Below are 21111 nucleotides of genomic sequence, written 5' to 3'. Positions count from 1 at the left end.
CTCCACTGGGAGGCCATTCCACTTATTTATCGCCCTTTCTATGAAGCATTTCTTTAGGTTACTCCTGAGTAGGTTTCTTATGTTATGTTTATTATCATTTGTTATACCGCATACACCATATTACAGACCTCAGCGGTTTACATTCTAAATCATATTAACTACAGACCTCTGCAGTTTACATTCCAAGTTACATTAAATATAGACCTGAGCGGTTTACATTCTCAATTATATTCCATATCAAGAAAAATCAATTCCTAAAGAGAGTTGAAGTAAAGAAGTGTACTGTAGAGAAAGACAAAAGAAACTACAAAATACAGCATCAAGGCACAAACAAAGCAGCAGCAAACAAAAGAAAGGACAAAATTAGGCCACCCCACAAAAGATCACCTTCATCCTATACCGCCTCGCTCCAGAGCTTCCTATCAATTGAAAGAAGCTAACCTCTTGAGCAGTTATGCCACGGAGATAATCAAACATCTCTATCACATCTCTCATTTCCTGCCTTTCTTCCAAAGTATACAAAATTGAGGTCTTCTATCCTCATAAGCTTTATTACAAAGACAAATGACAACTTTAGTAGCCACCCTCTGGACCAACTCTATCCTGGTTTTTTGTGTTTTTTTGTTTTATTTTGAAGGTGCAATCTCCAGAACTATAAACAGCACTCAAAATGTCATCTCATCAGAGGTACCATCACCTTTTTCCTGTTGCCATTTCTCTCCCTATGCATCCTTCTAGCTTTCACCGTTACCTTTTTTACAAATATGACCTCCATACGATTGTCATATAAAAATCACACTTAAGTCCCACTCCTCTTTCAAGTACAGAAGTACTGTACCCCTCATTCAGGTTTTTGTAGCCCAACGGCATGACTCAGCATTGTTCGCATTAAATCTTAGCTGCAATTCTGGACCATTTTTCATTAGGACCCTCTTGTTATCCACACCATCAGAAGTGTGTAAGCTATTGCAGATTTTGTTATCTTCCACAAAGGGACAAACCATCCTTCCACAATATTACTCATAAAAATATTTTAAAAAATTGGAACAAGAACCAATCCTCTCCAAATTGAACGCTGCATTATACAGGTGTCAAAAAAATGAAGTTAACTGTTGCTAAGTTTTAGTCTCTAAAAGAGAAAATGTAAACACCCTAATTTGATTAAGCAAGTTCAATCTACAATAATAAAAGATAATCAAATTCTTAGAAGAAAATTGGAAACAATGGAAAATAATTATCGGGCTAATAATCTGCGCTTGTTGAATTTCTCCAAAGTTCCATCTATAAACCCAAAGGAGATGATAAAAAGGTACTTTATAGAGATATTAAATATTCCCGAGGAATCAATACCTCCTCTCACTCGGGTGTACTATTTGCCCACTAAAGTAATGGATCAGCAAGCGGAGGATCAGAAACAGGTTGAACAAGAACCTCAATTAGACTTAACAGCAATTCTGAAAGCATCTGATAAAGATTTGGCTAAACCAGCTACTCTTCTATTATCTGTGGCATTGCTTCCAGATAAAGATTGGATATTAAAAATGTTTTTCAAAAATAAAAATAAGGAGTTCCTGGGTTTGAAAATTCAAGTATTCCCAGATGTTAGTAAAGAAACTCAGAATCGTAGACGTCAATTTCTTTTGATGAAATCAGGAGTTAATAATAATAATAATAATTTTATTTTTGTATACCGCCATACCCAGGGAGTTCTAGGCGGTTCACAACAAATAGATGAGTTACATACAGTGCAGTTGAAAAAGAAGTACATAACAAGTCAATCGAAGGGTCAAACTAGTTTACATTGACAATTTAAGTAAGGAAGGACTAATACAGAGCATATATGGTATTTACCGTAAAAGAGTTCAATAGAATTTGTGAGAAGGGAGAGCCAAGCATAATGTAAGAGAGGAGGGGACAGGGATCGTTGGGAGGGGGGGGGAGGAGGGGGAAAAAGTAAAGAAAGGTGGGCCGTGTTGAGGGGGGGGAAGAGGAGGATTTGGTCTGATGCAGAGGAGGGAATTCGATCTGTTTTCTAATGAGGAGAGGGGGAGCATTAAGGCGGAAGAGGGGAGCATTAAGGATTTGGTCCATTGAAAAGTAGAGTTTTGAGCTTTTTTCTAAAGTGGAGGTATGAGGAGGCGTCAAGTATAATTTGGGCGAGCCATGAGTTTAGTTTGGCCGCTTGAAAAGAGAAAGTTCGTTCAAGGAATCTTTTAAGATGACATGCTTTCAGTGAGGGGAAAGCAAACATAGTTATTCTGCGGGAGCTCTTATTATTATAGTTCAGGTTGAAGTGGGGGTAAAGATAGTCAGGTGACATACCCCATACGGTTTTGTAGCAGATACAAGAGAACTTAAATAGGACCCTGGATTCGAATGGCAGCCAGTGCAACTTGTGGTAGAAGGGGGATATGTGATCCCATTTCTTTAGGCCGAAGATAAGGCGGATGGCGGTGTTTTGGACCAATCTCAGCTTTTTGGTGACTTTCTTGAAGGCGCCTAGATAAATGATGTTACAGTAGTCCAGGACGCTAAGAATAGAAGCTTGGACCAGCAGACTAAAGGAGTTGCGCAGTTGGGTGGTATTTTCTTTTTGCGCTTTCCATGTAAATGTATAGTAAGGTATCATGATAATAAATATGTGTTTTTTGAACCGGCCCAACTTACAGCTTTCTTGACGCTGAAACGTTTGGAAAAGGAAGGAACAACAACAGTGGACTTGACTAAATAGAATATAAAGCTCCTTAACCCAGATGTCAGATACCTTTTTCTTGTATAGGATTTATTATTTGAATTTCTTTAAAATTCACTCATCAGCTCTTGGATCCAATGTTGAGGACTTGAGATTGTTTGACTAGAGATTTTTTTTGTGGAAAATTTATTTTCTTCCTTTCTTTTTTAAATATATGTATAATCAGACAATCTTTCTATACAAAATGTTTGATTTTGTTAAAATTTAAAACTGATAAAGTAAAAAACATCCTAATTTCCCCCAGAAAAAAATGGGGGTTTCCTCGACCACCATCAGGAATACCCCTACACCTCTGGGTGACCCCCAAGATTACTCAAAAGCAAACTGCTAACAGGTGGATTTAAACCCCACACTGCTTCCCTGTGACCATTGGCAAGTCACTTAATCCTCCACTGCCGCAGGTACATTAGATAGATTAGAACATAGAACATAGAAACATGACGGCAGAAAAGGGCTATAGCCCATCAGGTCTGCCCACTCTACTGACCCACCCCATTAAGTCTGAATACTAATGACCTAGTTCCTTAACTCGACTCTCGTAAGGATCCTACTAGGGCATCCCATTTATTCTTAAAGTCAATAACGCTGGTGGCCTTGATCACCTGCTCTGGAAGCTTGTTCCAGTGATCTACAACCCTTTCTGTGAAGAAATACTTCCTTATGTCACTATTGAATTTCCCTCCTCTGAGTTTGAACGGATGCCCCCTTGTGACCGAGGGTCCCTTGAGAAAGAAGATGTCTTCTTCCACTTCGACACGTCCCATGATGTATTTAAATGTCTCAATCATGTCCCCCCTCTCCCTGCGCTCCTCTAGAGTGTAGAGCTGCAATTTGTTTAGTCTTTCTTCGTACGAGAGACCCTTGAGCCCTGAGATCATCCTAGTGGCCATTCGCTGAACCGACTCAACTCTAAGCACGTCTTTACGGTAATGTGGCCTCCAGAATTGTACACAGTACTCCAGATGAGGTCTCACCATGGTTCTGTACAGTGGCATTATGACTTCAGATTTGCGGCTAACGAAGCTTCTGTTGATACATCCCATAAGTTGCCTTGCTTTGGATGAGGCCTTCTCTACTTGTTTGGCGGCCTTCATGTCTGCACTGATGATTACTCCCAAGTCCCTTTCTTCTGAAGTCCTAGCTAGTGTTTCTCCATTTAAGGTGTAAGGTTTGCATGGATTTCTGCTACCGAGATGCATAACCTTACATTTCTTAGCGTTGAAGCCCAGCTGCCATGTCGAGGACCAGTTTTCCAACGTAATCAGATCCTGCGTCATACTATCCTGCAGATTGCTTTCACTTACTATATTACATAGTTTGGCGTCATCAGCGAATAGAGTTACTTTACCCTGAAGCCCTTGGGTCAAGTCCCTTATGAATATGTTAAAAAGGAGTGGACCCAGGACCGAGCCCTGTGGCACTCCGCTGGTCACCTCCGATGTCTCAGAGAGGGTGCCGTTGACCACCACCCTCTGACGTCTTCCACTTAGCCAATCATTGATCCACCAGGACCATTGAGCCACCAGGACAGATAGGGAAAAATGCTTGAAATACCTTTATGTAAACCAATTTGAGTGTGGTTGTATAACTACAAAAAGGTGGTATACAAGTCCCAATCCTTTTCCCTTCATACATAGGGTGGAACTTGCTTGGTCTGATAGAAGTTAAGAAAATTAGCAGCCAAAACCAAATATTTCCTCTCTTATTGTCGACTAGACCAGTACAAATGAATATGAAAGAGCAAAGCACCCTTTGCACTAGACGGGATTGTGAAGCATATGCTCTAAGACAGGGTTGTCCAACGTCAGTCCTCAAGGGCCGCAATACAGTTGGGTTTCTAGGATTTCCCCAATGAATTTGCTTGAGATCTATTTGCATACACTGCTTCCACTGTATGCAAACAGATCTCATGCATATTCATTTGGGAAATCCTGAAAACCCGACCTGGCAGGGGCCAAGGTTGGACGGCCCTGCTCTAAGCACACATGTCCCATAAGCAGGATCCTCTCTGGCATGCATATCTAATCTATAATGCATAAAGAATGAATGTAAGGATGACCATGTAGTTGCCCTACACATCTTTATAGGAAATAATGCCTAAATGCAATGGATTGTGCACTTTGTAACAGTATCATGCATTTAGATCCAACATTACCAAGCAACTAGAGACCTATATAGCCAGTATACCACTATTCACTAAATTAAATCAAGCCTATTGTTAGTCAGCAGCTGACAAGATATTTGGATAAATTTACACGCATCTCAATTTGAGTTCAGAAGTTTACATAGCGCTTAAAACATTTCTTCTGACTTTAGTTTCTCAAGCAAAAAAATGCTTAGTAACAGTGGGTCAAACTGTTTTGGTACAGTTTGATATCTCAGCTGCTTTATATCTCAGCTGCTTTTGACACAGTTGATCATATTCTTTTACTTATTAAGTAAGACATTTCTAGAGTTGTATTGGATTGGTTTCAAAACTTTCTGACAAAAATAGGCAATAGATGGTCAAAATGAACGGTGTTTTTTCTTCTGCTTAGAGATTTTCTTGTGGGGATTCCTTAGGGCTCATCACTGTTGCTCATATTGTCTTAACATTTTGAGTTCTCAGGGCTCAATTCCCTTGAAAAGAACTATTTTCTTATACAGATAAGTATAGTCATTTTCAATTCCTATCTTTGAAGGTTTGGATCAGTCATATTGGGAAATAACCAATACTGATAAGATCAAGAAGTGACCTTTATCACAGACACTAAAATTAAACATCAATAAAACCAAAGTGCTTTGGATGGGTAAACATCAGAAATTGCCAGAAGCTATACTACTAAACTCAAATTTTGGACTGTTCTTTATCCTTGGGAAATCAGGTTAATCCATCTTGTCAAGAAAGTTTTTTTTGTTTTTATTGAAACAACTTAGAACTGTTCGACAGCATATTTAAGACTGGAGATGAATGTGTGGCTACATGGATGGTGTCAAAAGCATTTTGGCTACCTGGACCATGGGATGATTTTCCAAGGGCTGCTGAGCAGGGATGGTGTGCATCTATCAAAGAAGGGAAGAAATGTCTTTGGTCGCAGGCTGGCTAATCTACTGAAGAGGGCTTTAAACTAGAAGTGATGGGGCAGGGAGATCAAAGCTCCCAAGTGAGTATAAGCCCTCAGGTAAGTAAATCACTGAATACCTCTAACACAGATGGAAAAAGGGGGCAATGTCTGGAAAACAGTATACAGTATACTAATGCTTGAAGTATGGGAAACAAGATTCTGGATCTAGAAGCTGTGATGGAAGAAGATGAATTGGATATAGTGGTGATCATGGAGACGTGGTTCATGGAAAACCATGACTGTGAAGTTGTTATACTGGGCTATAATCTGTTCAGGAAAGATGGTAGGAAGAAAAGGAGGGGGGAGTACAAGGAAGAGGCACTGTGGATCATTTTGGAAAAAGAGGGAATGGTGAATATATTTATATTGGTGTGATATACAGGCCTCCTTCACAGACAGAAGTAGACAGATTTAATAGTAGTAGTAGTAGAAGATATCTAAAAAAGGGGATGTTTTACTAATAGGTGATTTTAACATGCTGGATTGGGGTATGCCTATTGCAGGGTCTTCTAGAAGTAGGGAGATATGGATTCTCTACAAGGAGAACTGTTCCAGCAGTTGGTAATGGAACCCACGTGGGATAGGGTCATACTGGTCTTAGTGCTTACAAACGGGGAAAGTGTTTCTGATGTTACAGTGAGTGATCGATCATCTGGCATCCAGTGATCACTGCATGGTACGGTTTAATATTAAGATGGGTATAGAGAGGGCTCTTTCAAAAGCAAAGGTTCTAGACTTTAACAAAATTAACTTTGTTCGGATGGGAGATTACATCTGAATAGGAATGTCTGGAAGGAGTGGAAATGCTGTGGGCAAAACCTTTTTATGAGGCAAGTAAGTAAAAGTAAGAGAAAAAGAAGGCTGCTTTAGTTCTCAAAAGTAGTAGCTGAGAAGGTAAGGCATGAGAGGTTAGCTTTCATAAACTAAAAAAAAAAAAAAAAATCACAAAGAGGAAGACAGGTAAAATATCTGGAAAAGTTAAGAGGCTGGTCATGTAGTCAGGAAAGCAAAGATGCAAATGGAAGAAAAAAATAGCTGACATGGTAAAATGAGAAGACAAGACATTTTTTAGATATATTAGTGATAGGAAGAAGTACAAATGTGGCCTTTTGAGACTCAATGGTGAAGAGGAGAAATATGTAGAAGCTGATAAAGAAAAGGCTGAATTGCTTAACAAATATTTCTGTTCTGTGTTCACAACTGAAGCGCTGGGAGCAGGAATGCAGAAGACAAACATGAATAGGAATAGAGGAGTAGTAGACCCTGATCGATTTTCAGAGGGTTGTGTTCATGAGGAGCTAGCTAAAATAAAAATAGACAAAGTGATGGAGCCAGATGGTGTACATCCGAGGATGCTGAAGGAATTTAGGGAAGTTCTGGTGGCTCCACTGACTGACCTTTTCAATGAATCTCTAGAGTCAGGAGTGGTACTGGAGGACTGGAGAAGGGCGGATGTGGTCCTTCTCCACAAAAATATTAAGGAAGAAGTAGGGAATTACAGGCCGGTAAGTCTGACTACTGTGGTAAGCAAATTAATGGAAACGCTTTTAAAACAAAGAATGGTGAAATTTCTGGAATCCTGTGGATTACAAGATCGGAGGCAATATGGATTCACTAGAGGTAGGTCTTGTCAGACAAATCCGATCAATTTCTTTGACTGGGTGACCAGAGAACTGGATAGAGGGAGTGTGCTATATGTGGTGTATTTAGATTTTAGCAAAGCCTTTGACAGTGTTCCACACAGACATCTGATAAATAAACTAAGTGCCCTCCGGATGGGTCTCAAAGGGATGGGACTGGGTCAAGAATTGGTTGAGTAGTGGATAGTAATCAGTGGAGATCGCTCTGAGGAAAGGGATGTTTACCAGTGGTGTGCCTCAGGTTCTGTTCTTGGGTCTATTCTTTCTAACATTTTTATAAATGATATTGCTGAAGGGCTGTCAGGTAAGATTTGACTCTTTGCAGATGATACTAAAATCTGCAAGAGTAGACACCCAAGATGGTGTGAACAACATGAATAAAGACCTGGTGAAGCTTTACGAATGGTCTGAAATTTGTCAGTTAAAATTTAGTGGTAAGAAATGCAAGGCTATGCATTTGGGCTGCAAAAACCCAAGGGAACGGTACAGTTAGGGGGTGAAGAACTTATGTGTACGACAGAAGAGCAGACTTGGGTGTAATTGTATGTTCTTATCTTAAGGTGGTTAAACAGGTTGAAAAGGTGATGGTGAAAGCTAGAAGGATGCTAGGGTGCATAGGGAGAGGTATGGCCAGTAGGAAAAAGGAGGTATTGATGCCACTGTACAAGACTTTGGTGAGACCTCATTTAGAATATTGTGTACAATTCTGGAGGCTGCACCTTCAAAAAGATATAAAAAGGATGGAGTTGGTCCAGAGGAAGGCTACTAAAATGGTGCGTAGTCTTTCGTCATAAGGCATATGGGGACAGACTTAAAGATCTCAATCTGTATACTTTGGAGGAAAGGCGGGAGAGGGAGATATGATAGACACATTTAAATACCTACGTGATATAAATGCATGTGAGTCGAGTCTCTTTCATTTGAAAGGAAATGAGGGAATAGGATGAAGTTAAATGATAGGCTCAGGAGTAATCTAAGGAAATACTTTTTTACAGAAATGGTGGTAGATGCGTGGAACAGTCTTTCGGATGAGGTGGTGGAGACAGAGACTGTGTCTGAATTCAAGAAAGCCTGGGATAGGCACGTGGGATCTCTTAGAGAGAGGAAGAGATGATGGTTACTGCGGATGGGCAGAATGGATAGGCCATTTGGCCTTTGTCTGCCATCTTGTTTCTATATTTCTATATCATGTTTCTATAATGTATCTTAGAATTTCAGTTAAGTTATTAAAAAAAAAAAAAAAAAGGCTTCAGCTACTACAGAGCATAATGGCAGCTCACTTAATTTTTTAGCAGAATAATTTTGATTGATGCAACTTCCTATAGAACCTTAGGTCCTATGGCCAATAGGAAGTTGCATCAGAGAGGCAAGACCCAGCAAAGTAAAGACCCCTACTGGTGAGAGAGAGGCAGCTTTTAGCATTCTCTGCCACGGCCTTTAGAGGGCCAGGGATCGGGTGAGAGGTACTGGACCCAGATGCAGGAAGGGGGGTGGCAAGGAGAGGAATGGAGGGTTCAGTTGAAAGTGGCCCCTACCACTGGGCAGCCCTAGGAATTTTACCAGGCACTCTCAATGGTAGCTATGCCCCTCTGTCTCTGGATAATGTAGAAAATCCATACAAATATCTATAAATACCACTCAGTCTTTTTCACAATCTCCTCCGAAATGAAGGCAACAATACTATATGGTTAATATGAAACAAAATCATCTTTGGCAGAAAAAATGGTATCACCTGAACTAGAACACACACCTCAGTGAATCACAGGAAAGGTTCTCTAAAGGAAAGAGCCTGGAGTTCAGAAATCCACCTCACCAAGAAAACAGCCAACTAGGATGATTGCTTTAAGCATAAAGATGCTCACCACTGCAATTCAAATTGGGAAAAAACCCGAACCACCTGGAGAAATCAGATTCAGATTCCAATTTGGGACCACCAACTGTACTAGGAGAATGAAGGTGCATCACCTCTTTCAAGACAAAGGGGTGCCCTTAAAGACATGCCGGCACTGCTGCCTGCATCTTCAGCACACTTTTTAAACACTCCTGCAAGAAATCCAAACTGTAGAAAATTGGTATTCCAGACCTCAAATAACTGTCACACTATGAAATAAGCCAAATACAGGGTTACCACAGCAAATATGGGCACATTGGAGACCTAGCATATGCAAATCCAATGCTTATTCATTGTGGTAGTCATCTCCATCTTCATTGTGGTAGTGGCCAAAGTGTGCTTCCAGAAAACAATATCAAGGTATGCTGTTTTAGACATAGGAATGGTTTTAGTTTGCTCTTGTTGAAATTGTCAACCCGATACCGTAGGCTAACTTAGCAACCAGTACGTTGCAATTTAAAAAAGTGGAGAATGTCTATTAAAGAGAATATCAAAAATGTATCCGATATGATATCCATCTATTCCATCTGCAACAAAATCACTTCTATTTCTTCAAGGATATTCACAATATCTCGAAGACAGTCAGAAGTACTTGATGTTTCGCTTAAAAAATAAGCTGCCTCTGGGGATATTCTAATAGACTTCATCCCACACATAAAGGCATACAATAGACTTACTTAGCCAACATGTTATATCTGCTCAAATACAGTACATTTGTACATATATTTTTCATTGAAACTTTGGATGGATCTTCATAAAGGTGGTTAATAAATCCAAATAAATAGTTGGCAAAAATGTCTGACTCCTGGGGTTTATAACTGATAATGATGCCTCAGAATAAAGAATCCAATACTTCTGATGCTCCTTCCAAACCTTGAAGTTCTAGATGTTAGAAACTTCCACTGTCTTACCACAACAATGATTAAGCACAGAGTCACCATTCTTAAATTTGAGATTCACAAGACCGGATTCATGCCTTTTAGGTTCAGGATAAGAGAAAGAATTCCTTTTTCTTTAAAACCATGAATCAACTTAAGTATCTGCCTTTGCCCCACTCTTCTGGCCCAGGACCACTGCTCTTGAGTGTGACCCTTGCTGCTACCTTCTTGGCTAGACCATGAAAGGGAGAAACAAAGGAATCTGCAAAACGGTAGGAAAATTCCAAGACAACTTTGTTTCACAAAATAAAGTATCTACTTGTTCAACATCATCTGGATCCACTCCAAGAAAAGTGAACATTAGCCTCCTAGCCACTTGTCCAAGGAACAAACTCTCTGCTGATTACTGGGCATCTCTCGGCAATCCAGCAGCCTTATAACTCACCACACAACTTTTCTATCAGTATGAAAGGGCTGCAACTCATCCAGAAAACTCAAGAACTACAAAATCCCTTTGCCATGTGATATCACGCATCCCGAAAACCTGTCCTGCCTGGACCAGATCTAAAGCTCTTTCTGGGTCTCTCCTCTAGCATTATCTGGTGCTTAGCAACTCTCAAATCCTCTAGATACGAGAGACTAATCCTGGTTCCAAGGGCCATAGTCCAGTTAGGTTTTCAGAATTTTCCCAATGGTAGGAGAACCAACAAGAGGAAACGCCACCTTGGACTTGGTCCTAAATGGCATAACTGGGCAAACAAAAGAAATAGAAGTCACGGTCCCGCTGGGGACGAGTGATCACAGCATGATCAACTTTAAACTCGACATCGGGAAGGGAAGCGAACCAAGACCCTAACCACGACCTTTAAGTTTAAAAAAGGAAGATACGATAACATAAGAGCCATGGTGAGAAAACGGATCAAGAAAAAGATAGCCGAAATCGAAACGATAGAGCAAGCATGGTCCCTAAAAAACACTATCACCGAAGCACAGAATCTATACATTCCGCAGATAGCCAAAGGAAGGAAAAATAAAGGCAAAAGAGAACCAGCTTGGCTAACCAAAGAGGTGAAGGATGCAGTAAGGGAAAAGAAGGACTCATTTAAAAAATGGAAAGCGCGAGAAAACAACCGAGGCTTGGAACAGCCACAAAGACGACTAGAAGAAGTGACACAAGGCGGTGAGAAGCCAAAAGGGACTATGAGGAAAAGATAGCGCAAGAGGCCAAAAACTTCAAACCCTTTTTTAGATACGTTAAAGGGATGAAACCCGCAAAGGAGACATTGGGCCCTCTTGACGACCAAGGAAGAAAAGGATACATCAAAGAAGACAAATAGATTGCAGACAGATTAAATTCCTTCTTTGCATCTGTCTTTACCAAAGAAGATGTCACATCAATACCCGAAACAGTGAAAGTATTCAAGGGAGAAATAAAGGAGAGCCTCACCACAGTGAAGGTGGATCTGGACCAGATATACTATCAGATTGACAAACTAAAAAGTGACAAATCCCCTGGCCCAGATGGAATTCACCCGAGAGTATTAAAGGAGCTAAAGGTAGAAATCGGAGAACTACTGCAATCCCTCACTAACATGTCAATTAGAACCGGACAGATATCAGAAGACTGGAAGATAGCGAACGTCATCCCAATCTTCAAAAAAGGATCAAGAGGAGAACTGGGAAACTATAGACCTGTGAGTCTCACATCAGTCCCTGGGAAACTGGTCGAGGCTTTGATTAAAGATAGCATAGTCCAGCATCTGGATACCCATGACCTGCTAAGAGGTAGTCAGCATGGATTCAGGAAAGGGAAGTCATGCTTGACGAACTTACTTCAGTTTTTCGAGATGGTGAACAAACAAGTCGATAGTGGAGAACCGGTGGACATAATATACTTGGACTTCCAGAAAGCATTCGACAAAGTACCATACGAGAGATTTCTCAGAAAACTACAAAGTCATGGAATAGAAGGGGATATACTAAGATGGATAGGAAAATGGCTGGAAAACAGAAGACAGAGAGTGGGCATAAATGGGAAGTATTCGGACTGGAAAAAAATAACTAGCGGTGTGCTTTAGGGCTCGGTTCTTGGGCCTATCTTATTCAATATCTTCGTAGATGACCTGGAAGAAGAAACGACCAGTCTTATCATCAAGTCTGCAGATGACACAAAGCTATGCTGGGCAATCAGGTCACAAAAAGACAGCGAGGAACTCCAGAGAGATTTGAACCAACTTGAGAGATGGGCAGAGAATTGGCAGATGAGTTTTAATGTAGAAAAATGCAAAGTGATGCACCTGGGCAGGAAAAACAAGGAGCATGAGTATAATCTGTTAGGTATAACATTGGGGAAGAGCGAACAAGAAAAGGACCTGGGGGGGGTATTGATAGACAGGAACCTGAAGCCGTCGACTCAATGCGCAGCGGCGGCAAAGAAAGCAAACAGGATGTTAGGCATGATAAAGAAGGGAATCACGAGTAGATCGAAGGAGGTCATAATGCCGCTTTATAGAGCAATAGGCAGACAATACTTGGAATACTGTGTCTCCAACACTGGTCTCCCTACCTGAAGAAGGCTATAACACTGCTGGAGAGGGTGCAGAAGCAAGCGACGAAGCTAGTAAAAGGTATGGAAAACTTGCGCTACAAAGATCGCCTCAGAAAACTGGGATTATTCACCCTCGAGAAGAGAAGACTGAGAGGGGATCTGATAGACTTTTAAAATACTTAAAGGAATCGACAAAATGGAGCAAGCTCACTCACCAGCAGGGGGAAAGGATGGTGAGCAAGAAACAACGTTATTCACATTGTCTAATGTGACTCGGACTCGGACAAGAAGTCATGGACTGAAGCTGAGAGGGGACACGGTCAGAACAAATGTCAGAAAATTCTGCTTCGCACAGCGAGTGGTGAACGCCTGGAACTCTCTCCCAGAGGAGGTGGTGGAGGAAACCATCATTCTAGGATTTAAGGAAAAATTGGACGCACATCTTCTTGCAGGATACATTGAGGGATACGAGTGACTAAGGTATTCGCCGGGGTATGCCTGGCTGAGCCTCCACGTGTGCAGATCACCGGACTGGATGGACCCCATGTCTGATCCGGTGCAGGCACTTCTTATGTTCTTCATATAAAGAGATCTATTTGTATGCACTACCTACATTGAATGCAAATAGATTCATGCATATTCATTGGGGAAATCCTGAAAACCCAACCTAGAGAGAGCTGGACTCTCCTGTGCTCTAGATTCTCAGCAAAGAAAAAAAAAATTTGAAACCTCCTAAACTGCAGCCAAAGAGTAACCAGGCTGAGATTGTAGTTACCATACCTCTGATGGAGGTTCCAACGAAATAATATACAGCATCCACCATTTATATAAGACTGGCCTGTAAATGAGCAGCCTCCCTGGCACACACTTTTCCTTCTTCTATGGACTCTGAAGGCAGTTGCTGGCCCCAATACAAATAGGTCTTGAACATGTATCCAACTTCAAAACTGCAACTTGGGAACACAAAGCTGCCATCTCAAATGCTTGCTTCAAAAAGGCTTCAATCTCCCAGTCTTGAAGGTCCTTAAGTGCCATGCCCCTTTGCTACAGGCACTATAGTCACCGCTGTAATCATACCATCAACCCTGGGCATGTTTAACTTTTCCTTTTCTTCTATGGCTTTTGGCTACTCACCTTATTCATGGCCCCGTCTACTCTGAGACCAGCCTCCACACATATCATTCAGCCAATAATAGGTTGCTAATGGCCAGATGAATTACAACTTCGCAGGCTTATACAACATGATTACCCCCCCCCCCCTTCAAGGCCTCTTGCTTCCATCACAGAATCCCCAGCATGCTAAGAGCTTCCAAAACTTGTACAACATAAATGACTTGTGCAATATAGAATATGAGAGGGGGGAATACATCCCCTTATCTGAGGGTCCCTAACTTCTGCTGTTCCAAAAGCCCCTTGTGCAGTTTGTACTGCCATTTCCAAAATTTCTTTTGGAGTTGGGGCAGGGGAGGGGGGCACTGTAGGGGGAGGCTAGAACGTCTTGAATGAGCAGGCTTAAAATGGCTGCCTTTCCCACACTGCAGAAATATTCTGGCCACTTAGATCTGACTCCAAAGGTCTCACACCTGTTTGAGATTGTTGGTCCAAAACTACCTCCCTACACCAGGCAGGTCACCTCCCAGCATCCCAGTCAGCCCAGAGGGTGTTCTACTCTGTCAGCTACAATACTTGAATCCCTTCCCCTACAGTGGCTCTCTCTCAATTTATTTTTTTGCAATCTCCCCCAAGATGGAGGAAAGAAGGAGTGGGAGAGAGAACGCAAGGACCAAATAAAGAAGGACAGCCAGGAGTGAGAGAGGGACCTGAACACCTCCAAGTATCTCCCTGAGGGCTTAGAGGAAGACTCAGCTCTGAAAGATACCCTATCCACCTGTACTCAACAGGGTGATCAGTTCTCCGAGTCCAAAATTATAACTCACAATTTGTCCGCTATGAAGGATGCCTGTTTATCACCTGCTGGAGACAGCAAAACTGAAGATGGTAGGGGGTGCATAGCACCCTACAAATATTTGTCTCCATCTGCTGATAGAGAAGAAGAAACCATTTGTTTGGACTGGTGTGATAAATATGGAAGATAGGGATTGGCAGCAATTTAAAAATGATGAAAGTGCATTTACCAGTAACAAATGTTTGAAATCAAGACTGAAAATGTACACAGCCACATTTAAGCATTCATTTTCAGAATATTTTAAGTTTGTTAAACCTACAATAAAATCAGGGTTAATCTGTGTAAATCAGTTTTTAGCAAGAAATTTAAATCTGTTTCAAATTATTTGTATATTCAGCAGTACATGTTTGCCAGGGTTCTCAATCCAGTCCTTAGGACTCACCTAGCTACTTAGATTTTCAGAGTATCCACAATGAATATGCAAGAGACAGACTTTCACAGAAGAGAGGAACTGCATGCAAATTTATCTCATGTATATTCATTACAGATATCCTGCAAACCCAATTGACTAGGTGTGTTCTGAGAACTGGGCTAAGCAGAAGCCACATATATCTACCTTCTATATATACAGTTGTACCCACCATTTTATATCTGCTTTTCAACATCTAAACCAGATAAATAAGCCATGGGGGTTATTTTAGCAGCATCTCTAAAAGGTACATAACATGCAAGTCAAGTTTTCAGGATATCCACAATGAACGTGATCTGCATACCAAGGAGACAATGCATGTAAATCTCTCACATGCATATTTATTGTGGATATCCTTAAAACCCCAATCAGATGAGTATGCCCCAAGGACTAGGTTGAAAAGCATCAATCTAAACCATGTTTAGACAAAGGGAGTGTGATTTGGAAGGACTGAAAACCTAGACTTGTATTCTCCATTTTACAAGGGAAATACAAATAGCCAAAAATTTTGCATGTTGGCTTTTAAACCTACCCTTAACTGACAGCTCAACCACTGGCAATAGTATTATGAGAATGCCACCAGAAGTCAAGAGCACCATTTTAAACCCAGAGCCGAATGGTGCAGGTGGGGAGAGGGAGTGGAGTTGGGCTATACATGATACTGTTGGGAGGTGGGGGGGCGGGTCTTGACTACTGGGAGCATGCATTTAGGGGAAAAAAAGATTTAGATGTGAACATCTGGAAAGAAAGGAATACTCTCTAATCTCTTCCTCATGTATAGCTTTTGAAAATAGGTATGTTATGAAAAGCAGTTAATTTGGCAAAGACTTTTGTAAAATATCACGATAATTTTAAATCTCTCAACCTGAATATTTCAATTCCCATCTCAATGTTCTATGCAAAACAGGCCTTCACATGTATCGTACAGCAGTTGAATATTGGTGCTTACATATATAGTTTTTATGTATAGTGAGCACCACCCCTGGAATGCCAAGAACAAGCCCCTTTGGTTCTATGTATACTATATTATATGTCAAGCATTATATCTATAATACCAGTGGATTTTTTTTTAAAGGGCACCAATATGTACATTTTTATATGCACTTTGTAAAAACTGGCCTCTGCTTGCTTTAATTAAAAAAATGTCTATGTTCTCTTATGCCAAGGGCATATGTTCCATCAGATGTGCATTCCACATGATCTGACCAACAGAATTCAGGCACTTAAATCATTTCCAACCCAGGAGATTCTCATGCTGTACCTCAATCAGTTTATAATATCAAGCTTGCAAACAGGAAGACAGAATAAGCACTTTGGTTCAGAAATACACCACATGGAATTTTTACAGCATTTTAATAAAGAGGAAATGCATATGAACACAGGATATACAGCTTTTTATAGTGTTATAGTATACTTCCCCCTCCATATTCGTGGGGGTTAGGGGCAGAGCCAGCCCGCGAATATGGAAAAACCGCGAATAATATTTGGGCTGGTTCTGCCCTTATCCCCCGCTTCCCCCCGGCTATTTTTAGCCATGTAGAACCCCCTTAAGCCTTACCTGGTGGTCTAGCAGGTTTTCAGGCAGGAGCAATCTTCCCATGCTCCTGCCCAGTGCAGATCACTCACAGTAAATGGCTGCCTTGAGCTCCCATAGTCTCTCGAGCCATTTCCTGTAAGCGATCTGCACGGGGCAAGAGTGTGGGAAGATCGCTACTGCCTGAAAACCCGTTAGACCACCAGGTAAGACTTAAGGGGAGGGCTTACAGGGCTAAAAATAGCCCCCCCCAAAAAAAAATTCTGGTCAAAAATCATGAATAATCGAATCCGTAGATACAGAATTTGCGAATACGGAGGGGGAAGTGTATACTAAAACAGTCCCCACAAAAACTACATGAAGGAGAAATTAGGTCCTCACCTGCTTATTTTCTTTCTTTTAGTCCCTCCAGACCAGTAGAGAAATGGAAGGTTTACGCTCCTCTGCCAGGGGGGTGGAGACTGACACTGACTTTTGACAACAGTACAAATGGGTTGTGCAGTCCCTCTTACAATCAGTCTTTACGAATAGCCAAGCAGAAATCAACTAGGTTAATTCAGAACATATGACCACACTCATATGGAAAAAAAAAACAACATAAGCCTAGCCTCAAGTGGACTAGGAAAACATTTTTGGATACTGATTACAGCAAGAACCTTCACCAAATGTCCCACAGTTCGCCAGCTAAACCAGCCGAACCAAATGCCGCTGCTTTTGTAACTCCCCCAACTCCCTCAACAACCACCAACACCCACAGGAAAAAAAAAAAATACTCCGCAAAAAACACAGAACATGAAAGGGCGGGTAAGGATCTAATTTCTCCTTCTTTATCACTCCTCCAGACCCACACAGAAACAGATGGGACGTACCAAAGCAGTACCCATCATAGGTAGGACCCCAAAATGGTCGCCACTAGAATGTGCCTGAACTAAAGAATGACAGAGACAAATTTTACCCCGTCCCTACGGGAACTCAATTTCCCGTCAAGTTCTTTTCCTGTCCCTGCCCCATTCCTGAAAGCTCTGTCCTCATCTGCACAAGCCTCAAACACTTTAAAATTCTAGGTGTTCGAAGCTTGTGCGATTAAGGCAGAGTTAACAGGAATGGGACAGCGACAAAACTCGTGGGGATGGGATGGGGAAATTGAGTTCCTGCAGGGATGGGGACAAATTTGTCCCCATGTCATTCTCTAGCCTGAACGTCCACATGATAGTACCACACAAAGAAATGGAGAGAAAACTAACCACAGCTTTACAGATATCCACCGGCGGTACAATAGAAGACTCAACCCAAGAAGCTGCCTGACCTCGAGTGGCATGAGCTTTGAGAAATTCCAGAACAGACTTCTTTTGAAGAAGGTGCACCGAAGCGATAGCCTCCTTGATCGGGAAAACTCCAAAGCATAACCGTCCCAAATCACTTCCAGGACCCAATGATCCATGGTGATCTTGGCCCACTCCCAGTAGAACTTCCGCAGCCGGGCTCCGACTGAACTGGGAGAAGGACCCGCAACAAGTCACTAGGGCAGATATGCAGCAGAGGAGTCCTTGGAGGAGTCGTGACCCCCCCCCCCAGCAAGCCCCCCAAAAGGACTGCATGCATTGAAAGAAACATCCTCTGGAAGGAAAAGAGGCTGCACCCCGACCAGAGCGGAACCCCTGGGCAGAACCACCCTGCAACGCCTGGCGAGGTCGGACCTCTGGTAACCGAGGCACTTTAGAGTCATGCAAAGCTTATCTAACTCCTCCCCAAAAAGGAAAAGAGCCCCCGAAAAGGGGAACTTACTGAGCTTAGTTTTAGATGCCGCATCCACCAACTAACCCTGAAACCACAGGGTACGTCGGAAAGCTACTGCAAGAGCCATGAACTTAGCCAAGGCAGACAAAAGATCATACATGGCATCAGAGGGAAAAGAAGTGGCTAGCTCAATCTTAGCCACTTCCTGATCCACTAAGGACCAGTCAGCGAACTCACGCTCAAGAACTTGCTCAGACCACCAGAAACAAGTCTGGGCCACCAGACCACCAGGGCAGCAACATCAAAACTTTGTTTAAGTAGAGCCTCCCTATTACAGTCCTGAGGGTCTCTCAAGGCTGAACCACCTTCTACCAGCATGGTATGTCTGTGTGCAATAGCAGAGACCACCGCATCAACCACAGGAGACTTAAAGGTATCTCTATCGCCATCAGGGATAGGGTAGAGTCTTGCCATGGACTATGCCATGCAAAAAGGCGTATAGGGAAAGAGTGGGATGCTGACTGGATTCCTATCTGGAGAGGGTCCACAACATGAGGGAGGTCCTTAACTTCCTCTTCAAAGTATAAAACCGAAGACACCTGAAGAACGAGCTCCTGCAACTCTTCCTGCTGAAATATGTGCACAACAGATATGTCCTCACCATCTGGTGCCTCTAAAAAGTCCTCATCCAACAAATTGGGCTCCCCCTTGATGGATCTGGAAAGTTCACCCCAAGATCCCATTCCTGATAACGGATCAGACATAAAAGAATCCTCGTCCCAAGACTTGGCTTGCTTGGGCGAAGGCTGAGGGGGTTGGACAAGGCAGCTACAGCAGGAGACTGAACAGGGTGGCCATGAAAGGGACAACCCCCCCCCCCCCGACGACCCAGAGACCCCCGGCACTGAAGCAGGACCCCCAGCCGCCTGTAAATAAGCCTTGCACATGGCCAACATAAAATCAGGGGGAAAAAACCTCAGCGACAACACAGCATTTATGTTAGGAGCAGAAGACACATGTAAGACCTTTTCCTGCCTTTCCAAGACAGGAAGGTTGCCTGAGGCCGTAGGCAAATTTGATGCACTTCCCACCAAAACTGAGGGGCCATCGCCATACTGTCACCAGAAAACATACACGGCACCGAAGGCATAGCCAACCCTGCCGCCACAGCTGCGGCTGAAACAGAATCCCCAACCCCGGCAGACTGTAACACCGATTCTTACTGACCACTGGCAGCTGAGAAAAACCCAGCATGGGTAATAGGGGAAGCCCATAGCTCACCCCTGCCTCCCACCACTGAGCAATGCACTTGCAAAGGTGAACCTGGCATGCCAACATCCAAAGCCAGGTCTCCTTCGAGGTGGCCGGAACATTTTATGCATCCGCCAGACGCATCCACCGACCGGCGCCCACAAACAGAGCACTTTTTCTGCTTTTTTGAAATGCTCATAATGAAAGCGCCAAAAACCCACGCACAACAATGCCATGTAAGAAACAGTGGCCTCAGGCCTCTTTTTTTTTAATACCAAGTTCCTTTTATTTCTTGCGTCTTATTTTCTCTTTTTTATTTCTTCTCATGCCAACCAGCTGTACTAAGAGAAAGCAGACCCCATAGGCACTCTAAACTGTAGTCAGTGCCGGTATCATAAGTACATAAGTACATAAGTAGTCGCCTCCGCCGGGGCAGACCAGAGGTCCATCCAGCCCAGCGGTCCGCTCACGCGGCGGCCCACCAGGCATATTGCCTGGTCAGCGGTCCCTGACTAATTTTATTGCCTTCCTCTACAGTTATCTCTAAACCTTCCACTGCTCTTATCTGTACCCCTCAATCCCCTCAGTGGCAAGGCATACAGTTGAGGCTCCTCTAGATTCAGAAAAACCTGGGTACATGGGGGAAATGGGGGGTATTGTATTGTAGTATATTGTATTGTATTGTCAAACGTACTATCCAATGCAACATACTGTGAATGTTGGCTTGAAACCCGTTCTGAGCTCCCGGGAAGATGGGATAAAAATAAAATTAAATAAATAAATAACCCTACCGAGCGAGACATCCCTGAGGTCACCAGCTCAGTCGACAGAGACAAAAGGGACAAGAAATTTTCTCTAACCAGATTTGACAGGCCTTAATAAACCTCAGCACAGACTGCACAAAACAGACCACTCCACCTGCTGGAGACTGAGAAAAGACTGATTGTAAGAGGGACTGCACAGCCCACTTGTACTGATGTCAAAAGTCAGTGTCTCAGTCTCTACCTGCTGGCAGAGGAGCATAAACCATCCATTTCTGTGCGGTCTGGAAGGATGATAAAAAACAATGAATATTTTCCTGGACATATTATGACAGGGAAAAGCATATTCTAGTGGTCACTCAGTTAACATCAGTTTTGCCTACAACACATGTTCCAAGAAGCAGAAGTCTAGGAAACAAGGTTCAGAGTCAGACTTCATTTCCTAGGGGAAGGAGTTTAGCCCCCTGTGAAGCTAGAAAAAAATCATGAGCTCTCACATCTGAGTTTAGGGGAGGCGAGGGGAGGAAAGCAACCAATTTGCCTAAAGAAGAGGTATACCAGAAGTTCCAAAGGGCTACATGAAAACAAGGGTACCACCACAGAGGAGAGCACAGATTGGCAAGCAGGTCCCCAGCAAGCC

General features: G+C 42.5%; 1 protein-coding gene across 1 annotated transcript in view; it reads right to left on the bottom strand.

Moving 5' to 3' along the window:
* Nucleotides 1–21111, bottom strand: part of WASHC4 (WASH complex subunit 4) — a 220004-nt gene that overhangs the window by 60041 nt on the left and 138852 nt on the right.

The sequence above is a fragment of the Geotrypetes seraphini genome, chromosome 7 (assembly GCF_902459505.1).
Source record: "Geotrypetes seraphini chromosome 7, aGeoSer1.1, whole genome shotgun sequence".
NCBI classification, from domain to species: Eukaryota; Metazoa; Chordata; class Amphibia; order Gymnophiona; family Dermophiidae; genus Geotrypetes; species Geotrypetes seraphini.
Note: the sequence above shows the minus strand (reverse complement) of the source record. Positions and strands in the feature narration are given on the sequence as shown.